Source organism: Felis catus, chromosome A1 (genome assembly GCF_018350175.1).
Source record: "Felis catus isolate Fca126 chromosome A1, F.catus_Fca126_mat1.0, whole genome shotgun sequence".
NCBI classification, from domain to species: domain Eukaryota; kingdom Metazoa; phylum Chordata; class Mammalia; order Carnivora; family Felidae; genus Felis; species Felis catus.
The window spans coordinates 27,625,652-27,637,839 of NC_058368.1; the positions used below are offsets into that span (position 1 = coordinate 27,625,652).

Genomic DNA, 12,188 nt, shown 5'->3' on the forward strand with positions numbered 1-12,188 from the left:
GAGAGGCCCCAGGGTGATTAACCTCCACCAGGCCCTGGGGACAGCTCTGCCCGCAGCCCCCAGGGAGAGCGGAGAGTCCCTCCCACACTGCACTGCGGCCCTCAGGCCCCACACCTGCTGGAGCTGTGTTCCTACAGAGCCTGGGCACATGCTGGGTCACTCGTACTGTACCCAGCCCCGGGATGCCCAACCTTGGCTGGACAAGGAAATACCAGGAGGGCTTTAAAGAAACTGTTGCCTGGCTCCCATCCCAGAAAGTCTGATCCGGGGTGCTGCCTGGGCATTAAGGGTTGTAAAAGCTACAGACGTGATTCCAAGGAACAGCCCAAATAGAGGAGCCCTGGCTTCGTGAAAGGAAATCGATGATGTGCAGCTAGGGAGTGCTGGCTGTGCACCAGGAGGTTTTGCTCGCATCACTTTCTTTCATCCTCATGGCAATTGTGTGAAGTGGTGACATGATCCCCATGTTACAGATAAGGAAACTGAGGGCTCAGAGAAGTTAAGTAAAGTCTTATTACGATGAGCCCTGAGTAATGTACAGAAGTGTTGAATCACTATATATTGTACACCTGAAACTAATATAACGCTGGGTGTTAATGATGCTGGAATTAACATTTTTTTAATAAATAAATAAAGACCTTGTCAGGGGCGCCTGGGTGGCGCAGTCGGTTAAGCGTCCGACTTCAGCCAGGTCACGATCTCGCGGTCTGTGAGTTCGAGCCCCGCGTCGGGCTCTGGGCTGATGGCTCGGAGCCTGGAGCCTGTTTCCGATTCTGTGTCTCCCTCTCTCTCTGCCCCTCCCCGTTCATGCTCTGTCTCTCTCTGTCCCAAAAATAAATAAAAACGTTGAAAAAAAAATTTAAAAAAAAATAAAAATAAAATAAAAATAAATAAATAAATAAATAAAGACCTTGTCAATAAAACAAGAGTGATACAATGGTATAAAGCAATAATTTGTGATCTCCTTTTACTTTAAAAGAAATAATTCCTTAAAACTGTAGACCTACATCTTTAAAAAAGAAAGAAAAAATAAAGAAGTAGTTAAATAACTTGTCCAAAGCCACACAGCAAGGAAGTGTATGAGTCAGAATTTAAAACCACATTAGTCTGTCTCCAAAGCCCGAGTTTTTGGAAGCCTGCCGTTTCCCAACGGAGGGGACTTAAAAGTGGTACCACTCTCTTTTGCCCCCAGGCCTGATGCTATCCCTTTTAACTCACAATGTTTATCCTCTTTGCTGTGATCAAGTGCTTAGAAAATGCCATGGATCTGGAAATCCATCAGACAGCGCCTGGAGGAGGCCTGCAGATCTACAAGGTCTTTTCCCGCTCCAGCTTCAGCTCCTTAAGTCTATTTGTCACAAAAGGGCCTCCGTTCATTTCGCTGGATGGCTCCTCTGGCATCCTGAACGCAACATGACAAGTGACAAATGTCTTCAGAGGTAGGGAGGCCCTTGGACTGTGATCATGTTGGAATGAATGACCACCCCGAGGAGACTTCATAAAATCCCCAGCCTCCTCTCTAAGCCAGGAGTGACGTTTTCGGGAACTCAGGCTAAAAGTCTTGAGGGCGAGTTTTGTACTTGGCTGGGAACGCTTCCTGGGAGGCAGCTGGACAAGGGAAAGAGGACGGACTTCGGGGTTAGTCGGATTGGAAGCAGAGGCAACTCCATTCCTTCCTAACTGGGATTCTGAGCAAGTGCTTAAGCTCTTGAACTCCCCTATTTATGGATGAAATGGGGATAAAAATACCTAGTTGAGTGGGTTGTTGTAAGGATTAAAGACATCATGTATATAGCATGTTTTGGGGGTGCTTGGGTGGCTCAGTCGGTTAAGTATCAGACTTCAGCTCAGGTCATGATCTCACAGTTCATGGGTTCGAGTCCACATCGGGCTCTGTGCTGACAGCTCAGAGCCTGGAGCCTGCTTTGGATTCTGTGTGTGTGTGTGTGTGTGTGTGTCTGCCTCTCCCCTGCTCACACTCTCTCTCTCTGTCTCTCTGGAAAATAAATAAACACTAAAAAAAATTTTTTTTTAAATACTGTCTGGCACAAATATCAGGTGCTCAGTAATTACCAGTTGTCATACCTGGCTTTGCCGTAAAGCTGGCCAAAGGACTGTTTTTTTCTCTAAATTCTCTTGGATCGATTTTCAGCTGTTAAATAAGAATAAATGTTCTTATTTAGTCACAATTATTGATAATCGGTTATTCATTTCAATAAAAACATTCTAATTTTATTACAATGTCATTGTAAAATATAGTTTGATTTCCCATCTAGAGATCTGTGTATTTGTCCACAGGGGTTTTCTAGAAGATAAATTCCTAAGGCTCTATATTAAGATGCACTCGAAGGGGCCCCAGAAAAAAGAAAATGGTTGATGTTCAGATGTTGGAATTATTGGTAATTTGCTATTCATTCTTTTATTCTTTTATTTTTTGTTTGTTTGTTAAGAGAAAGAGAAAGTGCAAGCAGGGGAGGGGCACAGAGAGAGGGAGACAGAATCCCAAGCAGACTCCACGCTGTCAACCCAGAGCCTGACATGGGCCTCAAACTCACCAACCCTGAGATCATGACCTGAGCCGAAATCAAGAATCAGTTACTTAACCAACTGAGCTACCCAGGCGCCCGTTATTCATTCTTTAAAAATCATTTAATTGTTATTATGTTTGTGTAGTACTTGAAATAAAAAACTAGTAAAGTCAAAGAGACAAGCAGTAAAAATGAACATTTGTGGAAAAGCTACCGTGCACAGGCGCTAACAAGCACGCACATCCGTATCTATGAAATCTTTAAACTCTGGAAATAACCCTCTGAGGCACATAATATTATACCCATTCTATGGGACAGGAAACAGAACTTCCACAAGATCACTCTACTGACAGAAGGTGGAGCAGAGATTTAAACTTAGGTCTGTGTGACTCGGGAACAAGTGCTTCTCCAGATTGCACGCATCTGAGAAAGCAGCGCATTCAAGTATTTCGAAAAGGCTGTGTCCTGCCCAAAGTCACATAGCTCATTAGCTGCGGAACCAGGGCAATTAGAACCCAAGTCTTCAGTCCTCAACGTTTCAGGAACTCAGGTGTGTTCTTTTCTTGGAGGAAAACCGCCATCTTCAAACACATTGTCGAAAAAGAAAACGCAAAATCCTCAAATAAATCCTTATTGGGTAATTTAGGTCAGACCCACAGGATTATCAGAAAATGCCTTGATAATTAACATAAGGATTTGTCGTCCCGTCCCCTCTGAAAGCACTTTGGATGGGCAGATAGTTTTCCAAGAGGCATCTACAGAAATACTAGCATCAGGAAGAGAAACTCGAGGCACCATCCTCGTCTGAAAGCAGATCAAATCAGCAACATGTGTAGGTGCGTCTGCTTAATGGAGTGGGTGGAGAACAAGACCAAAGATGACTCAGTGTCAAGTGAAAAACATCTTCATATAGGGCTGAACATATGCAGATCCCATCAGAGTCACTTACAGATGTTAAGCAGCTTTGCACCTGCCTCTGTGAAAAATACTAATTGGCTTCCAGGTATAGTTGGACACCTGACTGGCTGGGTTGCCAAGGAAAATTTTAAATCCTTGCGCCTGGCGAGTTTGCAGCATAGATGTACAGAGCATCCTGTGCACAACGGTGTATGTGCTCGACATCAGCTCACACACCCAGCCCTAGGTAGAAAACTTAAAATAATGCAGTATTATCTCCCGGCCACCCACAAAATGGAGCAAAGATTCATGCCTGAAGCTGGAAATAAAAAATAGCAACTTCAAAGTCTGTGCTATTAGGCGGTGGGCGAGGTACTTCGCCCATTTATAAGAGAAAGGTTCAATTCGACATTCCAACTCTGTACACATGCAAAATGGTTCTCGGATGAAAAAAATCAATGTTGCCATACTTTGCAAAAAATATTAATAATGACTTGAATAAACATCTCTCTTCAAGGTGTCCAGAACATTCAACGCGTCTCTCGTTATTTCCCACTCGTTTCTCATTGGTCTCACCGTCTCACTCTGTGGGCAGGTAGGTGGATGGTATTCCAGCAGGAGCAAATGCGGCGAGGCAGGCTGGGGTGCTGGGCTGTGGGCCCAGAGCTCACCGATGGCCCAGCAGGAATCACGCCCCAGTGCCCCGACGCCGGATGCTGCCGCGGCTCCCAGCCTGATGCAAGCGTGACTGGTACGAAGGTGAAAAAGAGGCCAAGAGTAGGAGACGACAAAGGCAGTTTGGTTTATTAGGAGAAAGAAAAACTCTGACTGCCGCGCTGTGGATGTGTAACTCCCAGACAGCAAAGACCAAAAGCTCGGTTTCAGGCTAGGCAGCCTAAGAACCAGAAACGGATGCTACTGGGGGAACACAGGGGGGACACAAAACCTGAAGTCAAGCAGTCAACTGCTATGCATTTCCTTACTGAATCCAGAAAGTCGAAACCGTTACTGTAACACCAACACTGAGAAGCTTTAAACCTCTTTCGGTTGATCAATATGTCCCCTAAAGTCACATTATTCTATGATAATCCCACCACCGCCAATGAATGGGGCTCTGGACAATTACTGCCTAAACTCCTGCTGATCTCCACTAACTAGGTTGTTTGTGGCTCCAGATGATTCCTTCAAACGGGTGACAGATTTGTCAGCCAGGTTCTTCTTCTTTCCCCAAGAGTAACTTTCAGCCAGGCTTTGGGGCAAAGCACACTATTCCCTGGATAGTAGGAAGTAGGAGAGACCCTCAGACCTCCTGACACCACACTTTACTCACAGCCCTACGGGAAGAAGCTGTTAACAAACTGAGAGTGTTACTGGGCCATACATCAGACCCTAGGAACTGCCCGCTATGTATTCTTGCTCTGTGAAAAAATTCAACCCCAAAAGGAAGATGGTAACATATTAAAATAATGTATTTGTCTTTGTATTTCTGCATAGAACATATGTACTTCACACGTATTCTGAGCAAAAAAAATTCAAGTTAATGTTATCAGTTGCGTTGTTTTCAGGTTTCTCTGATTTTCCCCTTCGTTACATTTCTTAAAACTTAACATCCCACACACCATACGCATTCTTGCAGTTCTCATACCATGGTAATATGTACTCAATTATGTCTGTACAGAAAATTGATGTTCCATACATAAATCCTGTCGGCAGAGCCAAATATAACGCGTTCACCGTATGAGTCTGTATGCTGTTCTTAATTCACCAGACTGCTGTGAAAAACATCCCTCTCCGATGAAACAAAATTCAAGCTTGTATTTTATGACAGACACACCCTATGTTGGCTCAACACCGTCAGTCCTGGTTCCTCCACCGATCTGAAGAACAGATCACAGGATGGGGCCTCAGGACAACACGAGACCCTCCCAGAACACTTAAGTGACTGCTGCATGCTCTGGCCGTGGGAGGTAATTACAAAGCGACCACTTTATGGGGCACGGCATGTGTGGGGGCGGTGGGATGATGAAGGGTGAGATTGGAGAAACAGAGGGTCCACACCTACCTGGACTCCCCTCCTGTCAGAAGCTGGAAACTGAACAGTAGTAGCCTTATCCTTCACTTACACTAAGTACGGAATCAGGCATCTGTGCCCACATACTCGGTAACACATTCTAGGGTAACAGTTCGGGTTGTATCAGCATTTCCACTACCAATGCCTACGTTTCGAGTTGTTTAGGCAGTTAGAAGTGCCGCAGACCAAAAACTGCTAGGGATACACCCGAGGCAAGGAAGAAGGAAACCAAGGGAACAGGCACTCTCTTTGGTATTTGCATTACAAGATACCTACAAAAATAAAATTTAAAGTATTACTGGGCTCATTTCTATTTTTTTTTTTCCCCCTTGCTTATTTTGGTATGCAGGGTAAAAACCCAAGTTTCACTAACGGCTTCTAAGAAAATCCACATGTTCACAATTTTGGTGCCTGACAGTTATCCTTAGAAGTAAACCAATCAATACCGTGTCCTGAGGGACACCCGGCCAGGCATCTCCTGAAGTGGAAATAAAAGAAATAAAAGCAGCGCCTGCATGAAAGCTCAGTGTAGACGAAGTTACGTTACATACAAGATTAGTGCCTTTTCTACAAGAGTTGTACGACAGAAAAAAATTGAGTGTAAATTCAATTTTAGCAAGTCAGACTTCATTTTCACTGTGCTGGGAAAATGAGACAGCTAAAAGTATTCCACAGTTTATCCTTTACAATTTTAAAGCAAAACAAACACAACAGTGTGTATGTATATATGTATGTATGTATTTAATTTTTACACATTAGGTTAAAAAATCTGCTTGCAAGGGGAGAAAAGCCCAAACAAGTATATAGTATGTAAGTGTAAACCGGGACAGAATCAAGTGCTAACTGAATACCTATGTCCCAAGAAGCTGAGGAACAAGGCATAAAATCAGACCCAAGCAGGGTTAATTAGGGAAGGTTGCATTTCTGTGTGTGCATGCGGCTTTCTGCAACACCGTACTATAGAATGTGCCGGCACAATTTGAAAGATAGAGACCACGCAGATACAGTATGGCATCTCACCATCACAGGACAAACACTATTAGATTTCATCCTACTCCAGAGGCAGAGAAGCCAAAACGTAAACACTTCTGAAGTCAACTCCTGATTATCCACATTTACAGAAGGAAAGAACAAAGGCAAGGGTAATCTAAGAGTAGATAGATGGAAGATCCTGGAGTTGGCTTTGGAATGTACTTATTCTTGAATACATGTGTATCTAACATTCAAGGAACGCACAAATCTCCTATGAATAGGAGAGTCATGCATAGTTATAAATCTCTGGAAGTTTGAAACCTTTTCACCATTTGATTAGAGCACCTTTCTGAAAGCATAGAAAATTAAGTGATAATCTCAAGACACATTCTTAGATTGGCAACTAAAGATCTATGGGTCCTACTAGACAAGCCTATAACTGTGCAAAATGTAATTTTGGAATTTGGCATAAAAGCGTGGCATGAACAAATAACCCAGTCCACAGCTGGGAATATTGGCAAATGATTTTGAAATGTTCTACTGAGCACTGGCAATTCTCTTTCAAATGCCGTAAGTGATCTCTTCTTGGTTCAGTTGTCTCTCTTGTTAACCTTAATTTTTTCACTACCTCTCTGTTCCTTTCAATAAATTCAGCTTTCTTATTCTCATCTTTATCACACCGAGCAATTTCTTCATTTCTCCCCCAAGGTCTGCTGATTCAATTTCACACGCCATCTTCTGAACGTTGCTCTAGATGTTTTCGTAGGAAACTTCTGCCCATGAAAGTTTCAAATAAAATCTCATCCCCACTGAAGTCAGAGAAACTCACGCTGCTAAACTCCTTAAGTGAACTCTCAGTATGTGCAGTTGGATGGATATCACAAGCTTCCAGGGCAGAATAAAAGACATTAGGCACTCCTTGTTCATAACGCCAAATGTAACGCCAAATGACACGACCCTTCCCATAAGCCTTTCACAATCTATAACCCAAGGTTCACAAGCAAAGAATGAGTCAAGTCCCTTCATTTTACGATTCCCATGTGTCCAGAATTAGTTTAATACAATAGAGCATGTAAAGAGCATGTGCTTCAGAGTCAAGCCAAACTGGATTTGCATCCCAGTTTCACTGCTTACTAACTATGGAATTTTTGGCAAGGTTCCTAAACTCCTCTGACCTTACCTCTCTTTCTCCATCTGTGAAATGGGGGATACAGATAGTAACTATCTCTTAGGGGTACTGTGAAAATTAAAAGAGAAAATGTAGGTAGGAGGCTTGGCACATGGTGTTCAACAAATATTTGCTATTATTAATAAAATCTCTTGAACTTACACTAACAAGCCGATTCTAATTTCTTAGTCTTTAGCACTACTGCTTAGATGTCAATACTGAACCAATATCTCAATGTGATTTCCATCTTGTCAAAATTGAATTAAGTTTCCCACCGTTGATTTAAATTTCCAGGGGCATCTTCCCCCCCTTAAGTTGAGGAACTAATGTGAAATTTATGGCCAATTTTAACCTGAGTGATCATACTCTGCCCATCTGAAATAAAACTCTTTCTTGATGTTGGAGATTGCATATCTATAGTATATAATAGTCTGTTCAGACTTAAAGTGTTGACCAGTGCGGCTAGGCACTATTGAATTGAGCAGAGGGGGACAGGGGGTTATTATGGCAGGAAGAGAAATGAATAGTACTTAATGAACTTGCATTTCAATTGAGCAGGGTTTTTAATAAAAAAAAAAAAGCTTTTTATAAATTCTTTTGCTCAGCAACAATAAAAAAAGGAAAAGAGCACTCAACTGGGAACAATAGCTGCTCAGCTCATAAAAATCATTAGAAGGAACATTTTCTTTGTCGACCATGCCCAGCAATTTTACTGGTGGGCAATGATCCAAATCACTTAGATTCTACCTAAAAAAATGAGTCCAGAGAACTTCTCAACTTTTCCAGCTAATAAGTTAAAATTCTAATTTCCTAATGTGTATAACTCTGCCATAAATAAAATTCAGCTCGTAATTGACGGAATGCTTTTGACAAGTAGATGATACTGATCTAGCGTTAACGGGATATGCTCTCTGGGTTGCCTTTCTGTTAGGAGGGAAGCACAATGCTGACACATTCACTTTGCTACCATCAAATCCTCCTTGGAGCCAGAGGCCTTTAAGGAGGTGACTGTGGGCAAGGGGCTGAGTGCCTGTGGATGGCGTGGTTGCCAATGTGCAAAATGAGCCGATCTACTTAGATATTTAACTTTGCACCACGGCCCCTGTAGTTCATTCTAAGTGAGTTGAGTCAGGGAAACTTCAGTATTTTTGACATTAAGAGCCTAGCTGATTCATCTTCTCCTACGTATGTCATTAAACCACCTTAAGCTAATTGCCAAATGTGTCGGAAATATGTCATTAAAGGCTCTTTTCTGTGTTCAAGGTTCCCCATGACAACAAAAGAATTTCTGTCCTTGGATATGATATGTTATTTCTAATGACCATGCTGGTCATCACAAGCATGACTGGTAATACGACTCTTTAATATTTCTTATTTCAAAAGTATCAGGCAAAAAAAAAAAAAGTTCTCTGTTTTTAAGAATCTGTTTTTCTATTTAGTTTGAGCATATTACACATTTTAAGAATAAATGTATTTTATAACTTTACTGCCTCACATAATTTTCAAACCAAATAAAGGAAATGGTTTGAAGACTAAAACAATGTCTTCCAAAATCACCATACTTTTTTTTTTCCCTTACTGGACTTCTCTCCACTTTTGACTTTAGGCTGGAGATTGCACCACCAATTATAGTCTAAGTGGCATTCTATGCTCCCTTTAATTAACTGTCCATTTGACTTACATTTTCTCTGGAATCTGGGAAGTAATTGTTTTTTTTTTAAAAGGTCTTTCCTGCTTCCTCAGATTGCATCTAAGATGTAAGAATAAACAGAAACTGCAGTATCAACGAAGAACCTAATTAAGAAGAATATGCAATGACAGCAAATATGTAAAAGCCATCTTTACTGAGGATAAGTGACGATTCAAATAAGCTTTTTAGATAATAAGGAGTTGAGGGTGGGTAGCTTTTAAAATTCTATTCCGTAAGTACAATGCCATTTGCAGAATGACTACTAAATTAATATCTACCTAAAGTAGTAGTTGTGTCATCTGAAACTACTCTAGCTAGTTTACTTGAATTCCACACTCCTGACAACATTTTGAAAGCAATGCCTTAACTGACTTGAGTAAGGAGACGAGAATCTAAACCCTGCCCTGCTACATATTAAAAATGGCCACTATGGGGCGCCTGGGTGGCTCAGTGGGTTAGGCGGCCGACTTCGGCTCAGGTCATGATCTCGCAGTCCAGGAGTTCGAGGCCCGCGTCGGGCTCTGTGCTGACAGCTCAGAGCCTGGAGCCTGTTTCAGATTCTGTGTCTCCCTCTCTCTGACCCTCCCCCGTTCATGCTCTCTGTCTCAAAAATAAAGAAACGTTAAAAAAAAAAATTTATTTAAAAAATGGCCACTAATCCACTAATTCTTTCACTATCTTCTCTATCCTCTCCCTCTGAGACTTGGCATTCTCTGTGCCTATCGGAACCACTGCCGGTTTTCAGACCCGGCCTCAGTTTGCAGCTTCTACTTCCTGTCCCTTCACTTTCTTTGTAACACGGCCACCAGAATGTGATGATGCTTCTCTCCACAGCTCCATGGAGAAGCCTATTCGGACAGCAAGTGAGGCTCCTGGCTGACTTGTCCTGGTGAACTTCCCAGCCAAAACCGGTCCCGACTTGCCAGCCACATGAAGTGGCTCCTCCAGAGACAGCTGATGCTGCATGGAATAGAGACGAACTGTCCCCACCATGTACCCAAACTGCAGATTCAAGAGTAAAATTAATGATTACTGGAACACACCTTTAAACCTGAATTCAAGGTATTCTGAAAGATTTTAAATTAAATGGGCAGTGAACAAAGCAATAATTCTATTTTTTGAGCATTTGCTATGTGACTAAATGCTTTACATATCCTTATTTCCCACAATAACCTTATTAAATAGGATTATTTTCTCTATTTTATAAATGAGGTCACTATAGACTTGCAGATTAACTGCCCAAGATCACGTAACAGAAGGAGAGTATTCAAAGCTGTATCTTGTCAGACTCTTAGGCACATGCTTAGCAGGAAAATGGGATGAAGGAAAGAAATTCCAAGCTAATGCTACAGGCTCAAATTCTCATAAAATACAGTATGGATTAGAAAATAGCATGTCAATTAAAACGTATATCCTGAGGGGCGCCTGGGTGGCTCAGTTGGTTGGGCGTTCGACTTCGGCTCACGTCACAATCTCGCAGTTGGTGGGTTCGAGCCCCGCATCGAGCTCTGTGCTGACAGCTCAGAGCCTGAAGCCTGCTTCAAATTCTGTGTCTCCTCCTCTCTTTGCCCCTCCCATGCTCATGCTCTGTCTCGCTCGGTCTCTCAATAATAAATAAACGTTAAACAAAATAATTTTTTTTTAAAACAGTGTGTCCTGAGAACACCCCAATATTGCTTAAGATAACTTTTAAAATTAGTGGTACCATTTTTTAAAACACACTATTTGGAAAACAACATTTTCTCAGTGCTCACAACTTCGTATCTGCCGTGTGCAAGTGCTCCATACTAAAAAGAGGTTATGAAGATGAACGACAATATTCTTGCTCCAATGGTTCTTGCATTTTTGAGAAATAAGGCATGTTACACAAAGAGTTTTTTTCCACAAGGTACCAAGTTGTAACTATCATGAGTGAGGAATAAAGTGCTATGGGAATTTATTCATTCATTCAACAAATATTTATTGAATGCCAACGCAGCAGTGAACAGATAGATATGGTCCCTGCTCTCAGAGAACTGACAACTCATGGTATTACTTTTGCTGGAAACGCCAGAAAGACAGGGATACATTTTAGCTTGGCCTTGAATATTCCTGCGCTTTTGGCAGGTGCAGATGCAGGGATCAGGGCATTCAAGGTACAGGGATAACAATGACCAGAAAAACGAAAAACCCTAATGCACAAGAAAATTAGGACATCCATGGGGACTTTAAAGTGAGAACAATATTTTAGTGATCCTAAGATTCAACTGATTTTCAGTGAGATCATTATTTTATGTACCAAAGGAAAAAGTACTTAAAATTTACAGCAGTGGCTCTCAACCAGGGGCGATTTTCCCTCCAAGGAACATTTGGCAATGTCTGCAAACATTTCTGGTTGTCACCCTGAGGGGGTGCTATTGGCCTTTAGCAGTTAAGGGCAGGGATGTTGCTAATTATCTCACAATGCACAGGAGAGAGGAATTACTCAACTCAAGATGTCAATATTGCGAATATTGAGAACCATCAAACTATATAGGATGTCATAAATTGAGAGATGCAACTAGAATATTAAAAAAGTATTTGAAGACAGATGAAGTATAGTGGCTCAGTTTACCTGGGATGACCCAGGATTTATAAAGGATTACAGGAAAATATTGCTGGTACCCGGTATCTGAATCTGTTTTCTCAACTTTGGGATAGTAAAGTGATGATGACTGGGGCTCTATGAGATAATAATTCCATGCAGTATAAAAGGCTGGCCCTTCATGATCATGCGTCCATCTATTGCTTTTGAGAAACCTTGTACTGTAATCACACTAATAAATCTTATTTCTACTAATTGTGACTGATCTCAGGGGAAACAACACTGACTCACCGATCATG

General features: G+C 41.8%; 1 long non-coding RNA gene across 1 annotated transcript in view; it reads right to left on the reverse strand.

The window, feature by feature from the left end:
- Positions 1–2,431, reverse strand: part of LOC123384253 — a 38,250-nt gene extending 35,819 nt beyond the window's left edge. Inside the window, exon 1 of the long non-coding RNA XR_006595014.1 lies at positions 2,086–2,431. This is a non-coding gene — a long non-coding RNA (uncharacterized LOC123384253). The remainder of the gene's footprint in view (positions 1–2,085) is intronic.
- Positions 2,432–12,188: the final 9,757 nt, after the last annotated feature.